At 41.4% G+C, this 20,877-nt stretch overlaps 1 long non-coding RNA gene across 1 annotated transcript in view; it reads right to left on the bottom strand.

The window, feature by feature from the left end:
* The window catches only part of LOC103280301 (uncharacterized), a 39,249-nt gene extending 18,910 nt beyond the window's left edge, over positions 1-20,339 (bottom strand). The window contains exons 1-2 of the long non-coding RNA XR_001730777.2: positions 20,033-20,339; positions 43-178 (exon numbers count right to left, since the gene is read on the bottom strand). This is a non-coding gene — a long non-coding RNA (uncharacterized LOC103280301). The remainder of the gene's footprint in view (positions 1-42; positions 179-20,032) is intronic.
* Between the last annotated feature and the right edge of the window lie 538 nt (positions 20,340-20,877).

The raw sequence follows: 20,877 nt of genomic DNA, 5'->3' as shown, positions 1-20,877 counted from the left end.
AAAATAACATGCCACACTACCTGGTTAGTTATTGGAACTGACCTTTGATTCACTTGCTCTAGAATTAGGGAGTATTTTTCAGTCTCAACTTGCTCCAGATAGATGCCCATGGACCAGCCCTTACCAAATCTTGTGCTGTACTCTTCACTTGAATTCAGCTATCCCACTACTTTACTTCCTGGAAAATAGAACAGTGAAAATAGTGATAGGTGGATATGGATTAATTGGATGCTACAATTTCCCAGATCCCACAGACTCTTCGATAACTGTTTTAAAACTCCTAATCTTGGGAGAGAAAATTAAGAAAAAGTGCAAAATACAAGAAACAGTGATTCAGATTAAAACATTTCTTTGCATGGGATCCTATGGTTCTGCCCCAAAGCCCATATAGGCTACAAGAGACAGTGATCCAGATTAAAACCATTACTGATGGCTGGGCAATGAAACAGGATGGGAAACTTTGATGGTTCCCATCACACCTGTTTTTCAGTTGTAAAGATATGAGTAAAGATGTGTTCTGTTTTATTGTTTTGCTTTTATATTGTTGTGTGAGCCGCCCCGAGTCCCTTCGGGGAGATGGGGCGCGGTATAAGAATAACATTATTATTAAATTATTAAAGTGCACAACCTTACTATGCATATTCCTCCACACTCACCCTTACCTATCCTATCCAACTCATAAATGAAGCAATTTCCACTGTTCTTTCAAGCACCCTTCTTGGACCCTGTGGTTTATGAGAAAATTCAGATGGCAAGTCAAGTTAATTAATCATGTTGGCTTAACAGAATAGACACGATTAAAATAAGTTCCTCATCTTGGTTATGAAAGACTCTGAGTCCTCTTAGAAATACAGCAAATGGAAAAGAATAAATCCTGAAAATCTAAGTATATCAGCATTGATTAAATGGAAGCAGAGGGAACATAGAAATCTATCACATCAAGGCTCAAGGGTTGCTTTATTCATGAGTTTAGCATTTGACACAATGATAGTAGGAAAAGCATTTATAAGGCACAAAGATTATTTAGAACGTGCAAAACCCTGGAACACATTGCATAGAGAAAAGACACGGCTGCTCCAAGGATGAATGTCATGCAAGCTGTAGCTATTCAGGTGTTTTTAGAGAGCAGTGCCCATCAGCTGTAACAAACAACCAATGGTGAGGTTTGATCGGTGCTGTAACTCAAGATCATCTGTTGGTCCATATGCTTCTCACCCCTGTTTGAGTCATATGTGTAGCCAAAAACAAAATAAGACAAACTTCCTAGTACTAATACTTGAAGAGGCATGATGAAGGAAAAAGTGGCCTTCTTTACTTTCCTAGAGGATCCTATGTTTGCTTTTCTTTAAACTTATAAAGACTTTATCACTCGGGCAGTCAGACTGACATTGCAGCTGGACCATGATTTGCCAAAGAGGTCCTCTACTTTGACAGGCAAAACATCCTTTCACTGGTGCATCAAAGGAGACAATCCCTATCACATTTATTCATTTATTTATTTACAGTATTTATATTCCGCCCTTCTCCCCCCGAAGGGGACTCAGGGCGGATTACAATGAACATATATATGGCAAACAGTCGATGCCATCAGACAAACAACATACAGTATAGACACACACAGAGGCATTTAACATTTCCAGCTTCACGATTCCGGCCACAGGGGGAGCTGTTGCTTCACCGTCCACTAGTGACTGTACTTCCTCATTCCTTCCAGCATGTTGCTGGCAGTTTTATGGCATTGTAAATTAGTTAAATTAGCTTCCCGCATAAAGCATACCTAAATTTCCTACTTGACAGATGCAACTGTCTTTCGGGCTGCATAGGTAATCAGCAAGCCGGGCTATTTAATGGTCAGGGGCTTAACCCAACCCGGGCTTCGAACTCATGACCTCTCGGTCAGTAGTGATTTATTGAATCTGGTTACTAGCCAGCTGCTCCACAGCCCGATCATGTGCATCCATTATCAGTTTGCCTTACCTTTCCCCCTAAATTATCCCATTTCTGGATACTGATCGGTAAAACCTGTTAATAGCCCCCAGTGTCATAATGTTCCCATCATCTTCATCGATGTGATGGATCCCTTCCACTTCTGCACCAGCATGATGGCATTAATGGGATATAAGGGGTTGGAATTCTCCCCCCCCCCATACCTAAACTGGCTGTTTTCCTTTATATATATATATATATATATACTAGCTGTGCCCGGCCACGCGTTGCTGTGGCGAAGTCTGGTGGTATGGGAAATAAAGTATCGAGGAATTGGTGGTAGTTAAGGTAAAGGGTCAAGGTTTTCCCCTGACATTAAGTCCAGTCATGTCTGACTCTGGGGGTTGGTGCTCATCTCCATTTCTAAGCTGAAGAGCCGGCGTTGTCCGTAGACCCCTCCAAGGTCATATGGCATGACTGCATGGAGCGGCGTTACCTTCTCGCTAGAGCAGTACCTATTGATGCACTCACATTTGCATGTTTTTGAACTTCTGGGTTGGCAGAAGCTGGGGCTAACAGTGGGGGCTTTCTCCGCTCCCCCAATTCAAACCTGCGGCCTTTCGGTCCAGAAGTTCAGCAGCTCAGTGCTTTAACACACTGCGCCATCAGGGGATATTATTTCCTAAAGGTTGTGAATATACAATATTTCTGATTGGTTTTTTGTGTCTGTTGGAGGCAAGTATGAATGCTGCAATTAGGAAAAATGATTAGGATGTAATGGCCTTGTAGCTTTAAAGCCTGGCTGTTTCCTCCCTGAGTGAATTTTTTGTTGGGAGGTGTTAGCTGGCCCTGATTGTTTCCTGTCTGGAATTCCCTTGTTTTCAGAGTGGTGTTGTTTGCGATATTTTATGTGCTTCTACTGTCTGTGGCCCTGAGAAAACAGGATTTGCCAGACTTTGATGATGGGAATACTTTGTTGGGAGGTGTTAGCTGGCCCTGATTGTTTCCTGTGTGGATTTCCCCTGTTTATTTACTGTCCTGGTTTTAGAGATTATATTGTTCTGTATTATTCTATCCCGGTAATTATTTCATATTAAAGTTGAATCTCACTTATCCAACATTCGCTTATACAATGTTCTGGATTGTCCAACGCAGTCTGCCTTTTTATAATCAATGTTTTTGTAGTCAGTGTTTTTTATAACCAATGTTTTGTAGTCAGTGATATTTTAGTGGTAAATTTGTAAATACAGTACAGTAGAGTCTCACTTATCCAACATAAATGGGCTGGCAGAACATTGGATAAGCGAATATGTTGGATAATAAGGAGGGATTAAGGATAAACCTATTAAACATCAAATTAAGTTATGATTTTACAAATTAAGCACCAAAACACCATGTTAGACAACAAATTTGGCAAAAAAAGTAGTTCAATACACAGTAATGCTATGTAGTAATTACTATATTTATGAATTTAGCACCAAAATATCACAATATTTTGAAAGCATTGACTACAAAAATGCGTTGGATAATCCAGAACTTTGGACAAGCGAGTGTTGGATAAGTGAGACTCTACTGTAATTACTACATAGCATTACTGCGCATGGAACTACTTTTTCTGTCAAATTTGTTGTATAATATGATGTTTTGGTGCTTAATTTGTATAACGATTACCTAATTTGATGTTTAATAGGCTTTTCCTGAATCCCTTCTTATTATCCAACATATTCACTTATCCTGCCGGCCTGTTTATGGTGGATAAGTGAGAGTCTACTGTATATTGATAATCTGATATTATCTGCTCAGAACTGGATTATATGAGGCCCCTTCTTCACAGCTGTATAAAATGCACACTGAAGTGGATTATATGGTAGTGTGGAGTCAAGATAAGCCAGTGCAAAGCAGATCATATAAGATTATAAATGGGTTATATAGCTGTGTGGAAGTGCCTTGAGTCTACACTGCCATATAATCCAGTGCAAATTAGATAATCTGTGGAAGAAGCCTAAGTGAGGCCTAAATCTGCCTGTCCCCTAACTGAATCCTGGCTGTCCTTTGGCTGAGTCGGTTGCTAGGCAACCAAGTGGGCAGAAATTATCCCTCTAAACTGGCAGCAATTGGATAAAAAAAATTATTACTCTCCCTCTAATTAGGACTTTATTTTTTTTTATTTTTGTTGTATCAACCTAGAGGCGTGGATGATGGGTTGTGTTGTCAAATTTCGAGGTTGGGGGGCCTGTACTTTTGTTGTTTTGTGAGTCGCCGTGATGCCATCACTCTTTTATATATATAGATATATATGCTTGCTTTTGTGTCTTAGGTAAAAGGTAAAAGTTTTCCCCTGATGTTAAGTCTAGTTGTGTCCGACTCTGGTAGTTGGTGCTCATCTCCATTTCTAAGCCAAAGAGCCAGCGTTGTCCATAGACACCTCCAAGGTCATGTGGCCGGCATGATTTCAGGGAGTGCTGTTACCTTCCCGCCAAAGCAGTACTTATTGAACTACTCACATGTGCATGTTTTCTAACTGCTAGTTGGCAGAAGTTGGGGCTAACAGCAGGAGCTCACCCCGCTTCCCAGATTCGAACCGCCGATTTAACCCACTGTGTCTTAATACAACAAATAGACACAGAATGAACATAACAGTCACAAAAACAGCAAAACCTAAGGAACAATATCACAAGAATTTCTGCTTCTTCAGACCATTCCAAAGTTAGAACTAGGCTTTCTCTTATTTTTCCTATCTCTTAATTACCTTCTTATTTTATCAAGGGAAAGAATTTACGTGATTATATTCCAGGGAAAGTTTGCTGCCTTCTTCAACGTGATATTTCAAAGGACTGAAGCTACACAATGCATTTGTAAGCTGACACTTCTAAGAAGTAAAGCAATCTTGTCCAGAGAGCTTTGACTTTAGTGTGATGTAAGAAATGCACTAAAACAAAAATAATGTTTTGTTCCATGTTTTCCTGAGGAATAGTCCAGTTTTGCACATAACATAGACTGAGATCTGCTGTTCTATTTCTGAGTGATTTTGTGATAGATCAACAGGGCTTTCTAAAAAAAGAAGCACCAAAATGACTTTTCTCATCCACATTAGGCTGATGAAATGAAAACTTGAGGTAAGCTAGACACTGATGTAAATTCAATTCAAGTGCAGTGCTGGAAATTCTTAGGCTTGGAATGGACTCAAAAGCATCATATTCTTGGAATCAAAATCTTTTTCATTTGGCTCTAGTTACAAATATTGCATCCAAGTAGAAAGAAGCACCACTAAAACAGATGCAAAAAGACTGACATTCACTCACTCCTTCGGTAGGATGTCTTTTTGGGGTTTTTTTTGGTTAAAATGTGAAACAAGGTTGGAGAACATGTGGCCCCTACAGAGGGGGCTTAAGGGACTTCAACTTCCATCAGATCCAACCAGCATAGCAAATATTGAGAGATTATTGTGGATACAGTCCAGTGCTGTTTGAAGAGCATAAATTTCCCAGATCTGATCTAAAATCTTGAATCGCCTCTTAAGAAGTTGCAATCATGCTTCTAAAAATAATCTGGAAATTATAGTGTGTTTTATTGTTCCAATCCAACACCTAAATAAAAATACTCTTAGGAGTGAGACCCCTTCTACACTGCCAAATAAAATCCAGATTATCTGCTTTGAACTAGATTATAAGGCCCCTTCCACACAGCTGAAAAAAACCCCCAGATTATCTGCTTTGAACTGGAATATAGGGCAGTGTCAACTTAGATATCACAGTTAAAACAGATATTGTGGCATTTTCTGCCTTGATATTCTGGATTATATAGCTGTCTGGAAGGGCCCTGAGTCTACATTACCACACAGTCCAGTGCAAAGCAAATAATCTGTATATTATATGGCAGTGCAGAAGGGGCCTGAGTGTGAGTGTATAAACCCACACAAAAAGCCCAACAATATGGATGCCTGTCAATTATATGTGTCTGCCCAAAAACATAGCCATCACCTGGAATGACTGTCAGTTTGAGGAATTGTCTTTCTATATTCAAGGTACTTTTAGGATAAGACCTTCAATGTCACAAACTTGTAAATGAGCCACAAATTTTTTCTCCAGTCAGCAGCTCCAATGAATAAAATAGGGAAGTAGGTAAAGGTTTTCCTTTGCCATTAAATCTAGTTGTGTCTGACTCTGGAGGTTGGTGCTCATCTCCATTTCTAAGCCGAAGAGCCAGCATTGTCCGTAGACACCTCCAAGGTCACGTGGCTGGCATGACTGCATGGAGCGCTGTTACCTTCCCACCAGAGAGGTACCTATTGAGCTCACATTTGCATGTTTTCAAACTGTTAGGTTGGCAGAAGCTGGAGTTAACAGCAGGAGCTCACCCTGCTCCCCGGATTTGAACCGCCAACCTAACCAGTCAGCAAGTTCAACAGCTCAGCGGTTTAATCTGCTGCACCACCGGGGGCTAAAAGCAAGACCCTAAAATCAAGAACAATACCAAAAGAATAAAATATATAGAAAAAGATGCCAAAAGACAACCATGAAAACTCTAAGTTTGCTTTTAATAGAGAGAAGTTCCCTAAATGTAACTGGTACAGTAAATGAAAGTGAACTGAGATTTCATCAGGTACTTCATGGAGCATGTGTGGTGGGGCACGATTAATATGAAAATATCATGGGTTACTTAGACCATGAAGGAAAACATTAACCGTTAACACTCTACTTTGTAGAGGAAACGCCAACATATATTATTAAAACTTTTTGTATGCATATAATTTATGAAACCAAAATATTGCTTTTTACATTGTTTTCTGGGGTGCAGTGAGATATTTTTTTAGCTATTTTTCTATTTTGAAAGCCTTTGTTGAAAAGGAATTAAAATAATAGCTTAGTGAAGGGAGTGGCAAGCCTCTTCCGGAAAAATCTTGCCAAATAAACCCTGTGATAAGGTCGTTTTAGAGTATGCATAGGTCAGAAATGACTTGGTACACAGCAACAAACTATGAGTAATGGTAAAGACATCACAGTATGCAAAGTCAGTAACAACTAATGCCGATGAACACTTTAGACTTTTTGATTGACATTCCAGGCTGTAGTATGAAAGCAGCATACATCACTCAAGTGCAATTACCATATATACTCGAGTATAAGCCGGCCCAAATATAAGCCGAGGCACCTAATTTTACCACAAAAAAAGCTGGGAAAACATTGACTCCAGTATAAGACAAGGGTGGTAAATTTCAGAAATAAAAATAGATACCAATAAAATTACATTAATTGAGGCATCAGTAGGTTAAATGTTTCTGAATATTTACATAAAGCTCAAACTTAAGACTGTCCAACTTTGATCAAATCATTATTCTCATCTTCTTCAATGTAAATGTGCTTATGTATCCTTTTAATAATAATGGAGTAAAGTAATACATGTAGTAGTAATAATAATAATAATAATAATAATAATAATAATAATACAAGAAAATAATACATATAATAATAAATAGTAAAACAATAAATGTATTAATAATAATAATAAAAATAGAGTAAAATAAATGTAATACAGTAGAGTCTCACTTATCCAACATAAATGGACCAGCAGAATGTTGGATAAGCGAATATGTTGGATAATAAGGAGGGATTAAGGAGAAGCCTATTAAACATTAAATTAGGTTATGATTTTACAAATTAAGCACCAAAACATCATGTTATACAACAAATTTGACAGAAAAAGTAATTCAATACACAGTAATGCTATGTAGTAATTATTGTATTTACAAATTTAGCACCAAAATATCACGATGTATTGAAAACATTGACTACAAAAATGCGTTGGATAATCCAGAACATTGGATAAGTGAGTGTTGGATAAGTGAGACTCTACTGTAGTAGCAACAATAATAGAGAAAAATAATAAATGTAATAATACTAATAATAATAGCAAAAAATAATAAATGTACCATATATTCTCGAGTATAAGCTGACCCAAATATAAGCCAACCAGGAACCTCAGCCGAGTATAAGCCGAGGGGGGCTTTTTCTGTCTTAAAAAAGGGGCTGAAAAACTAGGCTTATACTCAAGTACAGGGGTCCCCAAACTTTTTAAGCAGAGGGCCGGTCCACAATCCTTCAGACTGTTGAGGGGCCGAATTATCATTTGAAAAAAAAAATACGAACAAATTCCTATACATATTGCACATGTCTTATTTGTAGTGCAACAACAACAACAACGAAAGAATACAATATTTAAAAATGAAAACAATTTTAACCAACATAAACCTATTAGGATTTCAATGGAAAGTGTGGGCCTGCTACTGGCCAATGAGATAGTCAAGTTAATTAGGATTGTTGTTGTTGTTGTTGTTGTTGTTGTGTGCCTTCAAGTCATGTCAGACTTTGGCTGAGCCTAAGTCTAAAATTAATTATTTATTTACTGCATTTATTTACTACATTTATATCCCACCCTTTTCATCCCGAAGGGGACTCAGAGCAGCTGTATGTACATACAATATATTATATTATTAGCATAACACACTATTAGCATTATATTTTACTATATTGAACCATACCACTATACTATTATATAATATGTAATATATACCTTATAATTAATATTATTATATGGTATTACTATTAGTATTGTATTGTATAACATAAGATTATTATCAATATTATATGTATATACAATATATTATATTATTAAAACTTATATAAAATATTATATTATAAAACTGAGGGCGGGGGCCAGGTAAATGACCTTGGAGAGCCGCATCCGGCCCCCGGGCCTTAGTTTGGGGACCCCTGCTCAAGTATATACAGTATTTCTCAAGTCTTCTTCATCCCAACCATCAAAAGTAGTTCAACCTTTATTTTTATTTTTCTGGTCCCACTCACTTTTCCTTTTGCATATATTTTCATGCAAGGCACTGGCCAGGTAATCTCTACCAAAGCAAGAAGGTATGAACTACAATCTAAATTCCAGGAACAGCAATCATAACTTGAAAAAGCAATTTTTTTAGACTGTAACTGCCATCAAACATGGTACCCTGCCCACCCCGGCAATTTATAGTTCATCGAGTACACCTAGGTCAAATTGAATGCAATAATTTCCTTTCTCTCACTTTCTGCAAGGTCTCCACAACCCGCATGGCAGACCAGCAGCAGCAACCCACCCCCAGAAGCCTATAACCCATTGTATGTATTTTTATTTCTTTTATTGAAAGTCCATACAGGTATCCTGGTTCATATTATAACCAGCCAGTGACCATGCCAGATGGGGGGTTCTGCAGCTGTGGATCAAAAACTAACTTTTCCAAACTCTGACAGCAGCTGACCCTGATCATAAATACCTATTAAACAAGCACAAAAGGAATGGTTGAAAGGGAAAATCAGTCTTCCTGAACAGTATTAGATCCCCTGGCTGGGATTACTTTGGACTACATAGCTTGAGGCACTTGAAAATCTATGCAACTTTTAACACTCAACACGGGCGGTATCTATATTACTACTTTGATTTTTCTTTCTTTGCCTTTTTTCCTGTGTGTGTTTTGGATATGCATTATCTTGTAGGCATTTACACTTCCAAGTACTCACACTTTTGTTCTGCAGCAAGGTACGTGCTCTGTCAGCTATTGTTAACAAATGCCGTGATCTCAGCAGCTTGCTATTTTGATGTGCAAGGCCATTTCAAACTGTTTCATAGTGTGCTGCGTTGAGATTATTGGTTGAATCTGAGAGCATGCTTTAAAAATAATGATTATGGTATGAAGCGAAGGCATCAGAATCATCTTATATAAAACACTGGAGGCAAGGGAAGGACACACACCTTTATTCTCCTTCATTCTCTCATCATTTGACGTTACCATCTAAGCTCTAGCTGTCATGATTTTAAAATTTGTGGATTGTAAACAGACATGGAGATTATCACAAAGATATGAAATCCCTGACAGCTTAATTCAAAGCAAGCCTCTGTGGTGTAGTCATTAGAACAGAGCAGAACATTAAGGAGAGAGTGCCTACATCACCTAAAGGTACCAAAACATGTCTGAACCTGGAAGCTAAGCAGGATCAACCATGGTTAGTACTTGGATGGGAGACCACCAATGAATACTAGGTTCTGTTGCCAATATATCAGAGGAAGGAGTTTGCAAAACCATCTCTGAGTACTCCTTGTCTAAGAAACCCTATGAAATTCATCCTGCCTCCATAAGTTGACAGGTGACTTGAAGACACAAACACAAAGAACATTTATGAGAAAGTGGTGGGAGGAGGGAGAGTATGTGAATTATCCCACCCTAGACATTATATGTCAATTATTGTCAGAATATGGAGGGCAGCCTTCTGGAGAGGAGAGATTCATGAATTCATGGAGACTTTCCACATGGCTTAGAACACAAGTATAGTAGAGTCTCACTTATCCAACATAAACGGGCCGGTAGAACGTTGGATAAGCAAATATGTTGGATAATAAGGAGGGATTAAGGAAAAGCCTATTAAAAATCAAATTAGATTATGATTTTACAAATTAAGCACCAAAACATTATGTTATACAACAAATCTGACAGAAAAAGTAGTTCAATACACAGTAATGCTATGTATTAATTACTGTATTTACGAATTTAGCACCAAAATATCACAATGTATTGAAAACATTGACTACAAAAATGCGTTGGATATTCCAGAACATTAGATAAGCGAGACTCTACTGTAGTTAGAATTCTGGAATGAGCAAAAGGAAAAAAAAATAGTTGTTTCCAGTGTAACAATCTTATCATGGGGTTCCCTTGGCAGGATATGCTCTGTGGGGTTTTATCGTTCTTCAAGAAGGGAAAAAAGAACGACCCAAACAATTACCGTCCGGTCAGCCTCACATCAATACCAGGCAAAATTCTGGAAAAGATCATTAAGGAAGTGGTCTGCGAACACTTAGAAACAAATGCGGTCATTGCTAATAGTCAACACGGATTTACCAAAAACAAGTCATGCCAGACTAATCTGATCTCTTTTTTTGATAGAGTTACGAGTTGGGTCGATACAGGGAATGCTGTGGATGTAGCGTACCTGGATTTCAGTAAGGCCTTCGACAAAGTCCCCCACGACCTTCTGGCAAACAAACTAGTAAAATGTGGGCTAGACAAAACTACGGTTAGGTGGATCTGTAATTGGCTAAGCGAACGAACCCAAAGGGTGCTCACCAACGCGTCGTCTTCATCATGGAAAGAAGTGACAAGTGGAGTGCCGCAGGGCTCCGTCCTGGGCCCGGTTCTGTTCAACATCTTTATTAACGACTTAGACGAAGGGTTAGAAGGCACGATCATCAAGTTTGCAGACAACACAAAACTGGGAGGGATAGCTAACACTCCAGAAGACAGGAGCAGAATTCAAAACGATCTTGACAGACTAGAGAGATGGGCCGAAACTAACAAAATGAAGTTCAACAGGGACAAATGCAAGATACTTCACTTCGGCAGAAAAAATGGAAATCAAAGATACAGAATGGGGGACGCCTGGCTTGACAGCAGTGTGTGCGAAAAAGACCTTGGAGTCCTCGTGGACAACAAGTTAAACATGAGCCAACAATGTGATGCAGCAGCCAAAAAAGCCAATGGGATTCTGGCCTGTATCAATAGGGGTATAGCGTCTAGATCCAGGGAAGTTATGCTCCCCCTCTATTCTGCCTTGGTCAGACCACACCTGGAATACTGTGTCCAATTTTGGGCACCACAGTTGAAGGGAGATGTTGACAAGCTGGAAAGCGTCCAGAGGAGGGCGACTAAAATGATTAAGGGTCTGGAGAACAAGCCCTATGAGCTTAAAGAGCTGGGCATGTTTAGCCTGCAGAAGAGAAGGCTGAGAGGAGACATGATAGCCATGTACAAATATGTGAGGGGAAGTCATAGGGAGGAGGGAGCAAGCTTGTTTTCTGCTGCCCTGCAGACTAGGACACGGAACAATGGCTTCAAACTACAGGAAAGGAGATTCCACCTGAACATCAGGAAGAACTTCCTCACTGTGAGAGCTGTTCGACAGTGGAACTCTCTCCCCGGGGCCGTGGTGGAGGCTCCTTCCTTGGAGGCTTTTAAGCAGAGGCTGGATGGCCATCTGTCGGGGGTGCTTTGAATGCGATTTCCTGCTTCTTAGCAGGGGGTTGGACTAGATGGCCCATGTGGTCTCTTCCAACTCTACTATTCTATGATTCTATGATTCTATGATCATTGCCTTTATCATTGCTGAAAGAATATGACTTGCCCATAGTCACCCAATAGATTTCCAATGGGAATTCAAACTGGTTTCTCTGAATCCTAGGACTTTATCCCATCAGGGGAGGGGGGATGGTGACATCTAAGCACTGTAGCATTGAAAATAACTATGTTTCATTTTTCATAACTCATCACATGCCGTCAGAATTTGCTAGTTTACCCATTACTATATGTTTTTTTCCTTATTCCACAAGTGAATGGATTCCCATTTTTTAAAAAAATATGTGTCTAACTTCAGCCTTGGAAAGGATTGAACTCTAACATGAACGGCAAAGAGAAATAGTGATTTACTGAAATAGTGAGATTTCTTTGTTTTATTTTTTTTAATTACAAAAAAAAGAATCAAGTGGTTGCATTATGGCAGAGTACCAGGGTTGCAGTTAAACATCAAGAAAACCAAGATTATGACAACCAGGCTGATTAATAACTGGTAAATAGAGGGAGGCCGTGACAGACTTTATATTTCTAGGTGCTAAGATTACTGCAGATGCAGACTGCAGCCAGGAAATCAGGAGATGTTTACTTCTTGGGAGGAGAGCAATGACCAACCTCGATAAAATAGTGAAGAGTAGAGACATCACACTGGCAATGAAGGTCTGCATAGTTAAAGCAATGTTATTCCCCATAGTAACCTATGGATGCGAGAGCTGGACCATAAGGAAGGCTGAGTGAAGGAAGATAGATGCTTTTGAAATGTGGTGTTGGAGGAAAATTCTGAGACCGCAAGAAGATTCAACCAGTCCATCCTCCAGGAAATAATGCCTGGCTGCTCACTGGAGGGAAGGATATTAGAGGCAAAGATGAAGTACTTTGGCCACATCATGAGAAGACAGGAGAGCTTGGAGAGGAGAGTGATGCTGGGGAAGATGGAAGGAAAAAGGAAGAGAGGCCGACCAAGGGCAAGATGGATGGATGTTATCCTTGAAGTGACTGGCTTGACCTTGAAGGAACGGGGGGTGGCGACAGCCAACAGGAAGCTCTGGAGTGGACTGGTCGATGAAGTCACGAAGAGTCCGAAGCGACTGAACGAGTAAACAACAACAACCAGGGACTCACTGCTGGTTAGGAGACCGCCCATTTTCCCACATCATCCTTTTCGATTCAATACGGGTGATTCTGACACTTCCCATCCCATTTGTTTTTGATACTTTAGAAATGGAATATCAAGGATTCTAGGCTCCTGAGATGATCTCAAATAGTCTTCTCCCTCCTCCTTTTTTTGATGTTTACATTATGGATCATGACTGGTGCCGACAGGAAGTTTCCTTGTGTCGTAGCGTGGGCTCTGTCACTTTCCATTGCCTGAATATAAAGGTGGGATAAGATCCTAAGTCTACTTTAGTCACTATATCTTGGCCCGTTGATGGAGTATTTTGTTACCAATTTTTAATTCTGTGGTTGTTTTGAATTGTATGATTGTGTGCGTATGTTCATTATTAGTATTATGTTTAACGTTGTATGGTTTTAAGTTGTTGTATGGTTGCCTTTACTATGTTGGAAACTACCCTGAGTCCCTTGAGGAGATAGGACGGTATATAAATAAAGTATTATTATTATGCGTATTATTATATTGTATGAAACAGCAAACAAGATAGCAGGGCCGGCCGGAGATATTTTTGAATGTGAAGCGGGGGTGCTGAAAAGCGCCCCCGCCACCGGCCCCGCCTCCCGCGCCCTGGCCCCGCCCAGCGTGCCCTGGCCCCGCCTCCCACGCTGCGTGGGAGGCGGGGCCAGGGCGAATAGTGAGGGAGGCGGGGCCAGAGTTGGCCCCACCCCCCGCCCAGCGTGCCCTGGCCCCGCCTCCCACGCAGCATGGGAGGCGGGGCCAGGGCACGCTGGGCGGGGGGGCCAGAGTTGGCCCCGCCTCCCACGCTACTTCCGCTCGCCCGTCTGGCCTTTTCTAGCTGGCCAGACTGCAGCGGAGGTCCCTCCAGGCCGCGATCGCTGCAGTCTGGCCAGCTAGAAAAGGCCAGACGGGCGAGCGGGAGTAGCGTGGGAGGCGGGGCCAACTCTGGCCCCCCCGCCCAGCGTGCCCTGGCCCCGCCTCCCACGCTGCGTGGGAGGCAGGGCCAAGGCACGCTGGGTGGGGGGGGGCGGTGCCAGAGCTTGCTCCGCCTCCCACGCTACTCCTGCTCGCCCGTCTGGCCTTTTCTAACTGGTCAGACTGCAGCGGAGGTCCCTCCAGGCCGCGATCGCGGCCTGGAGGGACCTCCGCTGCAGTCTGGCCAGCTAGAAAAGGCCAGACGGGCGAGCGGGAGTAGCGTGGGAGGCGGGGCCAGCTCTGGCCCCCGCGCCCAGCGTGCCCTGGCCCCGCCTCCCACGCTGCGTGGGAGGCAGGGCCAAGGCACGCTGGGCGGGGGGGGGCGGCGCCAAAGCTGGCTCCGCCTCCCACGCTACTCCCGCTCGCCCGTCTGGCCTTTTCCTTCTGGTCAGACTGCAGCTGAGGTCCCTCCAGGCTGCGATCGTGGCCTGGAGGGACCTCCGCTGCAGTCTGGCCAGCTAGAAAAGGCCAGACGGGCGAGCGGGAGTAGCATGGGAGGCGGGGCCAGCTCTGGCCCCCCCGCCCAGCGTGCCCTGGCCCCGCCTCCCACGCAGCGTGGGAGGCGGGGCCAGGGCACGCTGGGCGGGGGGCGGGGCCAGAGTTGGCCCCGCCTCCCACGCTACTCCCGCTCGCCCGTCTGGCCTTTTCTAGCTGGCCAGACTGCAGCGGAGGTCCCTGCAGGCCGCGATTGCGGCCTGGAGGGACCTCCGCTGCAGTCTGGCCAGCTAGAAAAGGCCAGACGGGCCAGGGCGCACTGGGCGGGAGGCGGGGCACCGTCAGGGTGGTGCCCCGCCTCCCGCCCAGCCTGACGGCGCCCCCCCGGGCCTGCGCCCGAGGCGGCGGCGTCAGGTGCCTCTATAGTGGGGCCGGCCCTGCAAGATAGATATGCTGGATTTCGTATCACAAAATTGCAAGTCGAACACTTCCCAAGTGTCTAGGACTGTGTGATGTATTTTTGGAAGATGTGCACAGATCCCAGCAGGATGGCCTTTTGCAGTTGGCAGATCGTAATTTTGTCAGTGTCTATTGTTTTCAAATGCTGGCTGAGATCTTTTGGCACGGCACCCAGTGTGCCGATCACCACCAGGACCACCTGCACTGGTTTCTGCCAGAGTCTTTGAAGTTCAACCTTGAGGTCCTGATAGCGGCTGAGTTTTTCCTGTTGTTTTTCGTCAATGCGACTGTCACCTGGGATGGCGACATCAATGATCCAAACCTTTTTCTTTTCCACAACTGTGATGTCTGGTGTGTTGTGTTCCAGAACTTTGTCAGTCTGGATTCGGAAGTCCCACAGTATCTTTGCGTGCTCATTTTCCACTACTTTTGCAGGTTTGTGATCCCACCAGTTCTTTACTCCTGGGAGGTGATACTTGAGGCATAAGTTCCAATGAATCATTTGGGCCACATAGTTGTGCCTCTGTTTGTAGTCTGTGCGATTTTCTTACAGCAGCTGAGGATATGATCAATGATTTCGTCGGTTTCCTTGCACAGTCTGCATTTTGGGTCATCAGCTGATTTTCCGATCTTGGCCTTAATTGCATTTGTTCTGATGGCTTTCTCCTGGGCTGCAAGGATCAGGCCTTCTGTCTCTTCTTCAGGGTCCCATTCGTGAGCCATAACCAGGTCTTCTCCTTATCAGCTTTTCCTTCAATTTTGTCAAGGAACTTTCCATGCAATGTTTTGTTGTGCCAGCTGTCAGCTCTAGTTTGTAGTGCGGTTTTCTTGTACTGATTTTTTTGTCTGCCGTGCTTTGAGGAGTTTCTGATTTTTGAATTCAATCAAAGCAGGTTCTTCACTTTGCCTTACATATTCTGCCAGGGCATGTTCTTCTTCTTTGACTGCTTGTTTTACTTGTAAGAGTCCTCTGCCCCCAGATCTTCTAGGCAGATATAGTAATAATAATAATAATAATAATAATAATAATAATAATAATAATAATAATACCTATATCTGCCTAGAATAATAATAATAATAATAATAATTATTATTATTATTATTATTATTATTATTATTATTATTATTATTATTAAAACTATTTAGCTGCTTGTGATTCCTTTATTTCATCCCATTTAAACTTATTTATTATGCAATGCTTTTGACATGAAATAAAATAAATAATTATTATTATTATTATTATTATTATTATTATTATTATTATTATTATTATTATAGCACTCAAACCACTCCAGATAGACTCTTTCACTTTACACAAGCACACAAAGTTACATTTACTGTATTGGGTCCATAATTCACAACAATTTTTCAGTGCCAAAAGGCCTATGATTTTAGCAAGATAATTATAATATGTACAGTATCTCTTTCTATTCGGAGGTTCCAAATTAGATAAAATCCAGTTCACACCTAGCACATGTTGATGACAGCAGCATTAAGTGATGTTCTGAATATGAAAGCAAGACATAAAATAATTTAAACATTGCAACAAGAGATTTTATCTCACTTCATATTCATCTCAAACATAATGCTCTTCCACATGTTTTGTGGAAAAAAACATGCACCACTTTTGAGTAGTCAAGTGTCAACTAAATAACAGATGGAGAGGGAAGGACCAGCGATGTATATAGATCAGTGAACCAGCCTGAAGATGGAATAGGATCAAGGAAACCTAAGAGAAAGGGGGAAATGCAAAACAGAGGCAAAATGCTTAGTAGGCCTAGTAATTACATTTGTATTGAAGACCATGCAATCTCTGGGTGTCTTTTGTCTTTGCTTATTGCTTTCACTAATAAGCCTTTCATTTTCAAATAGGCTTTCAAGATAACCCTGAAGATGAAAGTCCTTGTCATTAATAGCCAATGCTTTAGAGATACTCTCTTGAAGCAGTGGATGTCCCATTGTCCTGTGAGTCAGTCAAGGAAATGGATTTACAGGAATCATTGTCAAACAGCAAAGGGAATGATGTACTTGGAAGCCAGCTGTGGAAAATTGCTTTGTCTGTATTCACAACATCTTTCCTGAAGCATATCAAGCTGTGTGAGACACCTGGGGCTGTGAGTTGTGGTAATGATATTCTGAATTTTCATAGAATCTGCCAACAGCCTCAAAAGAGACAAACTCACAAAACAAAATTAGAAAGAATTCTTTCTCCATAGGTGCCATAAAACAATTCCATTGCAATAGTATAATAGTGTTGGTGATATGACAAAATGTTATACTTTCATCGTGCAATTGGGCAATGTACCAATAGAAAAAGAGAAATGGGGTTGTGTTAACTTCTGTACATTTGCTTTTACATTGTGTGCCAAATAACATAATGACTCTAAATCAGTCAGGAGATGATTTGCTTCATCTCTATCTCATCATTATTTGTTTAAGGCTCTTGCTACCACCAAATCAAAAAGATGAGTGGGATGGCATCATGTTATCATGACACAGAAGCGAAGTTTCTTTGGAGATCCCCATTTTCCTGGATAAGGTGAAAGAAAAATGTGATGATGATGTACTGAAACATAAGATATTTAGAAATTCTTCCCCTTTTTAGGTGGCTGAAGACAGCGTTGAGCCAAGCAATTTTACAGCTGAGGCTGAGCCAACAATGCAAACCCCTGCCCTTCCTCCACACACACACACACACACACACACACACACACACACACATAGGTCAAGGTGCCTAGGAACACATGGCACAGAAAATTAAGTAGGCACAAACGCCCTATTCCTGACAGTAAAAAAGAACAAAAAAAAACCCCCACCAAAGAACTGCAAAAATCTCAATGTGAATAGCTAAACATTTTCCAGATCTGCTGACTGAGGGTGCATGTACACTGTAGAAATGGATACAGTTTGACACCACGTTAATTGCCTTGGCTCAATGCTATGGAATCATGGGAGTTGTAATTTTACTAGGTCTTTATCTTTCTTTACCAAAGAGTGTTAGAGCCTCACCAAACCACAGCTCCCAGGATTTCATAGCACTGAGCTATGGCAAAGTGATGACAAATTATATTAATTCTACAGTGTAAATGATCCTGAGGCAGCTACTCAGTCTGATAGGGTTGGCCTTAATTGGAAATGAGGATGTAAAACTGTCATTGGCTGCAGTACCTGCATTTCTGGGTAATGTATTCATATTTGAGAAATGAATAGTTTTTGGTGAGAATAGCACTGCTGGCCTAGCCTACCATGTTTCCCTGAAAATAAATCAGTGTCTTATATTAATTTTTGCTCCCAAAGATGCTCTAGGTCTTATTTTCAGGGGATGTCTTATTTTTCCATGAAGAAGAATTCACATTTATTGTTGAACAAAAATGAGCAATTATTATATACTGTACAGTAGTTGTCATCATAAACCAGCATAACCAGACAAACTGTGAATCCTATCAAGAATTTCTTGTTACTACCAATATTTCCATGTACAACACTTTATGGTACGTACATTTACCAATCTTGCATGCTCTGGTGTTCTGTTCGTTGGGCATGCTTCCAAACAAAAACTTTGCTAGGTCTTACTTTCAGGGGAGGTCTTATATTTAGAAATTCAGCAAAACCTCTACTAGGTCTTATTTTCTGGGGATGTCTTATTTTAGGGGAAACAGGGTACTATGTGTCCATATTGGCAATCCAGCCACTTCTTCTATTAGACTTTGGACGGACTGCATGGAGTGCCAATACCTTCCCACCAGAGCGGTACCTATTGATCTACTCACATTTGCAGGTTGGCAGAAGCTAGGGCTAACAGCAAGTGCTCACTCCACTCCCCAGTTTCAAACCTGCAACCTTTTGGTCTGCAAGTTCAGCAGCTCGGCGCTTTAACACCCTGTGCCACTGGGGGCCCTATTGATTTACACTTTATTAAGTATTAATTGTGCCTTAAGGTAAAGGTTTTCCCGTGACGTTAAGTCCAGTCATGTCTGACTCTGGGGGTTGGTGCTCATCTCCATTTCTAACCCGAAGAGCCGGTGTTGTCCGTAGACACCTCCAAGGTCATGTGGCCGGCATGACTGCATGGAGCGCTGTTACCTTCCCGCCGGAGTGGTACCTATTGATCTACTCACATTTGCATGTTTTCGAACTGCTAGGTTGGCAGGAGGGTTGTGCCTTAAGTAATAGCAATCTTGGACTCCAGTGAGGATGGTAGGATACTACCAAAAGTACAATTATGAGGAAAGCTTTGTAGACTGAGCACAACAAAGGAGAAATAAAATGGAGAGAGGGGTGAACTTTTGAGAAAAACCACAGGGAAGCAAAGGCGCATTGGTCAGAAGTTAAGGATAATCCATGCAGCTGCCTGCCTTACAGTTAATGGGAAAGAGTTGAGTTATGTTAGTAAGCATTCTTTCTTCACAAGCTATATCAGGGGGGCTTGTGGTCCACCCTCCATTTATAACATTGTCCTACATTTCCGATTGATGCCCAACTCTAATTTCAGATACCTAGCTGGATTGAAATCCTCTCGTGCCAAATTGGACTAGTTCCAGAAAGCAAGACTAGAACTAATGGGTAGAATTGATGGGAGAATAGCTTTTGGCTAAATGTTAGAATTAACTTTGCAATACTGAGCATAGCATTGAAAATCTCTCTTAAAGTATACAAGTATACAGTATACAAGTATACAAGTTGCTGTCTCTCATGGATACTGTGGTCACAATGTTCCTCATTGGGAGAAATGACTCTCAAGATATCTTCAACTACAAGGATTTGACCCAGGGTGCCTTGCACTGAAGTAAAATCAGAATCTGAAACACAGCTGAGATTTATCATGAAAGAAAAAGTGCCTATTTTCTATTACTCCCCTTCCCCCACCTAAAGAAATATTGCTGTGATATATTGAGTTTCACATCTCATTTTGTACCAGATTTCTTGTCACACAGTTTACTCACATCACTATGATGAGCATGTCTCTGAGAAGAAAGCATTTAATTTCTCGATCCTTACACTGAATTCTGGCTCAGGGACGTTTCTTCCTGTATTAAATCAGCTGGACATAACTGAGCTGGCAAAGAACTTCAACGTTAATCCTGATATTCATTGCTCTTTTTCATCCACTCATCAGAATCCACTTCTAGCAACACCCACTAGCTTTCTGGAAGTTGCTGCAGATTATAATCATCCTCATTCCAGGAATCTTGAACCGAGCATCGGTACAAAGCAACCACATCTTACTTGGTGCTTGAGCCCTGTGACAAGCTCAGGCAAAGTTGTTGTCTGTTGCTACAGACAACGTTTGATTTATGGTCACCATGCTCTTTCCATCCAAGAGGTGCGGCTACTTGGGTACTCTTGCTCTGTTTCCAAGTGAGGCAGCTGTACAATGAAGAAAAAAGAAAACAGCTTTGAGGATTGTGAAATTGTGGTCAGAATCAGCCTATTGAGAAAGAAGAAAACCCAGAGTACGGTTAATTCCTGTGGGTGTTCTTTTTGTGGTCTTTTTCTTTTTCTTTTTGGCCCACTTTATAAACTTCCTGTTTGAAAGTGATGTTGCAAGAGTGCTTTTGTGTATTTTTAGCATGTTGTGCTATTTTTAAAAGTAATTTTGATTTTTCTTAAAATGTGTCATTTAAATACAACAAGCCTGCATTTTGTAGCATCACAGTTGAGCGCCCACCATAAAAACAAATAAATTAATTATACCAAATGTTTGTACAATCATTTCATCATTTTTTTTTCTAAACTGTTTCTCTTGCTCTCTGTCTCCCCTTCACTCAATTTTTCTAGTACTTGGAAA

The sequence above is a fragment of the Anolis carolinensis genome, chromosome 5, assembly GCF_035594765.1.
Source record: "Anolis carolinensis isolate JA03-04 chromosome 5, rAnoCar3.1.pri, whole genome shotgun sequence".
In the NCBI taxonomy this organism is placed as follows: domain Eukaryota; kingdom Metazoa; phylum Chordata; class Lepidosauria; order Squamata; family Dactyloidae; genus Anolis; species Anolis carolinensis.
The sequence above is the reverse complement of the archived record's forward strand: the minus strand, read 5'-3'. Positions and strand labels throughout refer to the sequence as shown.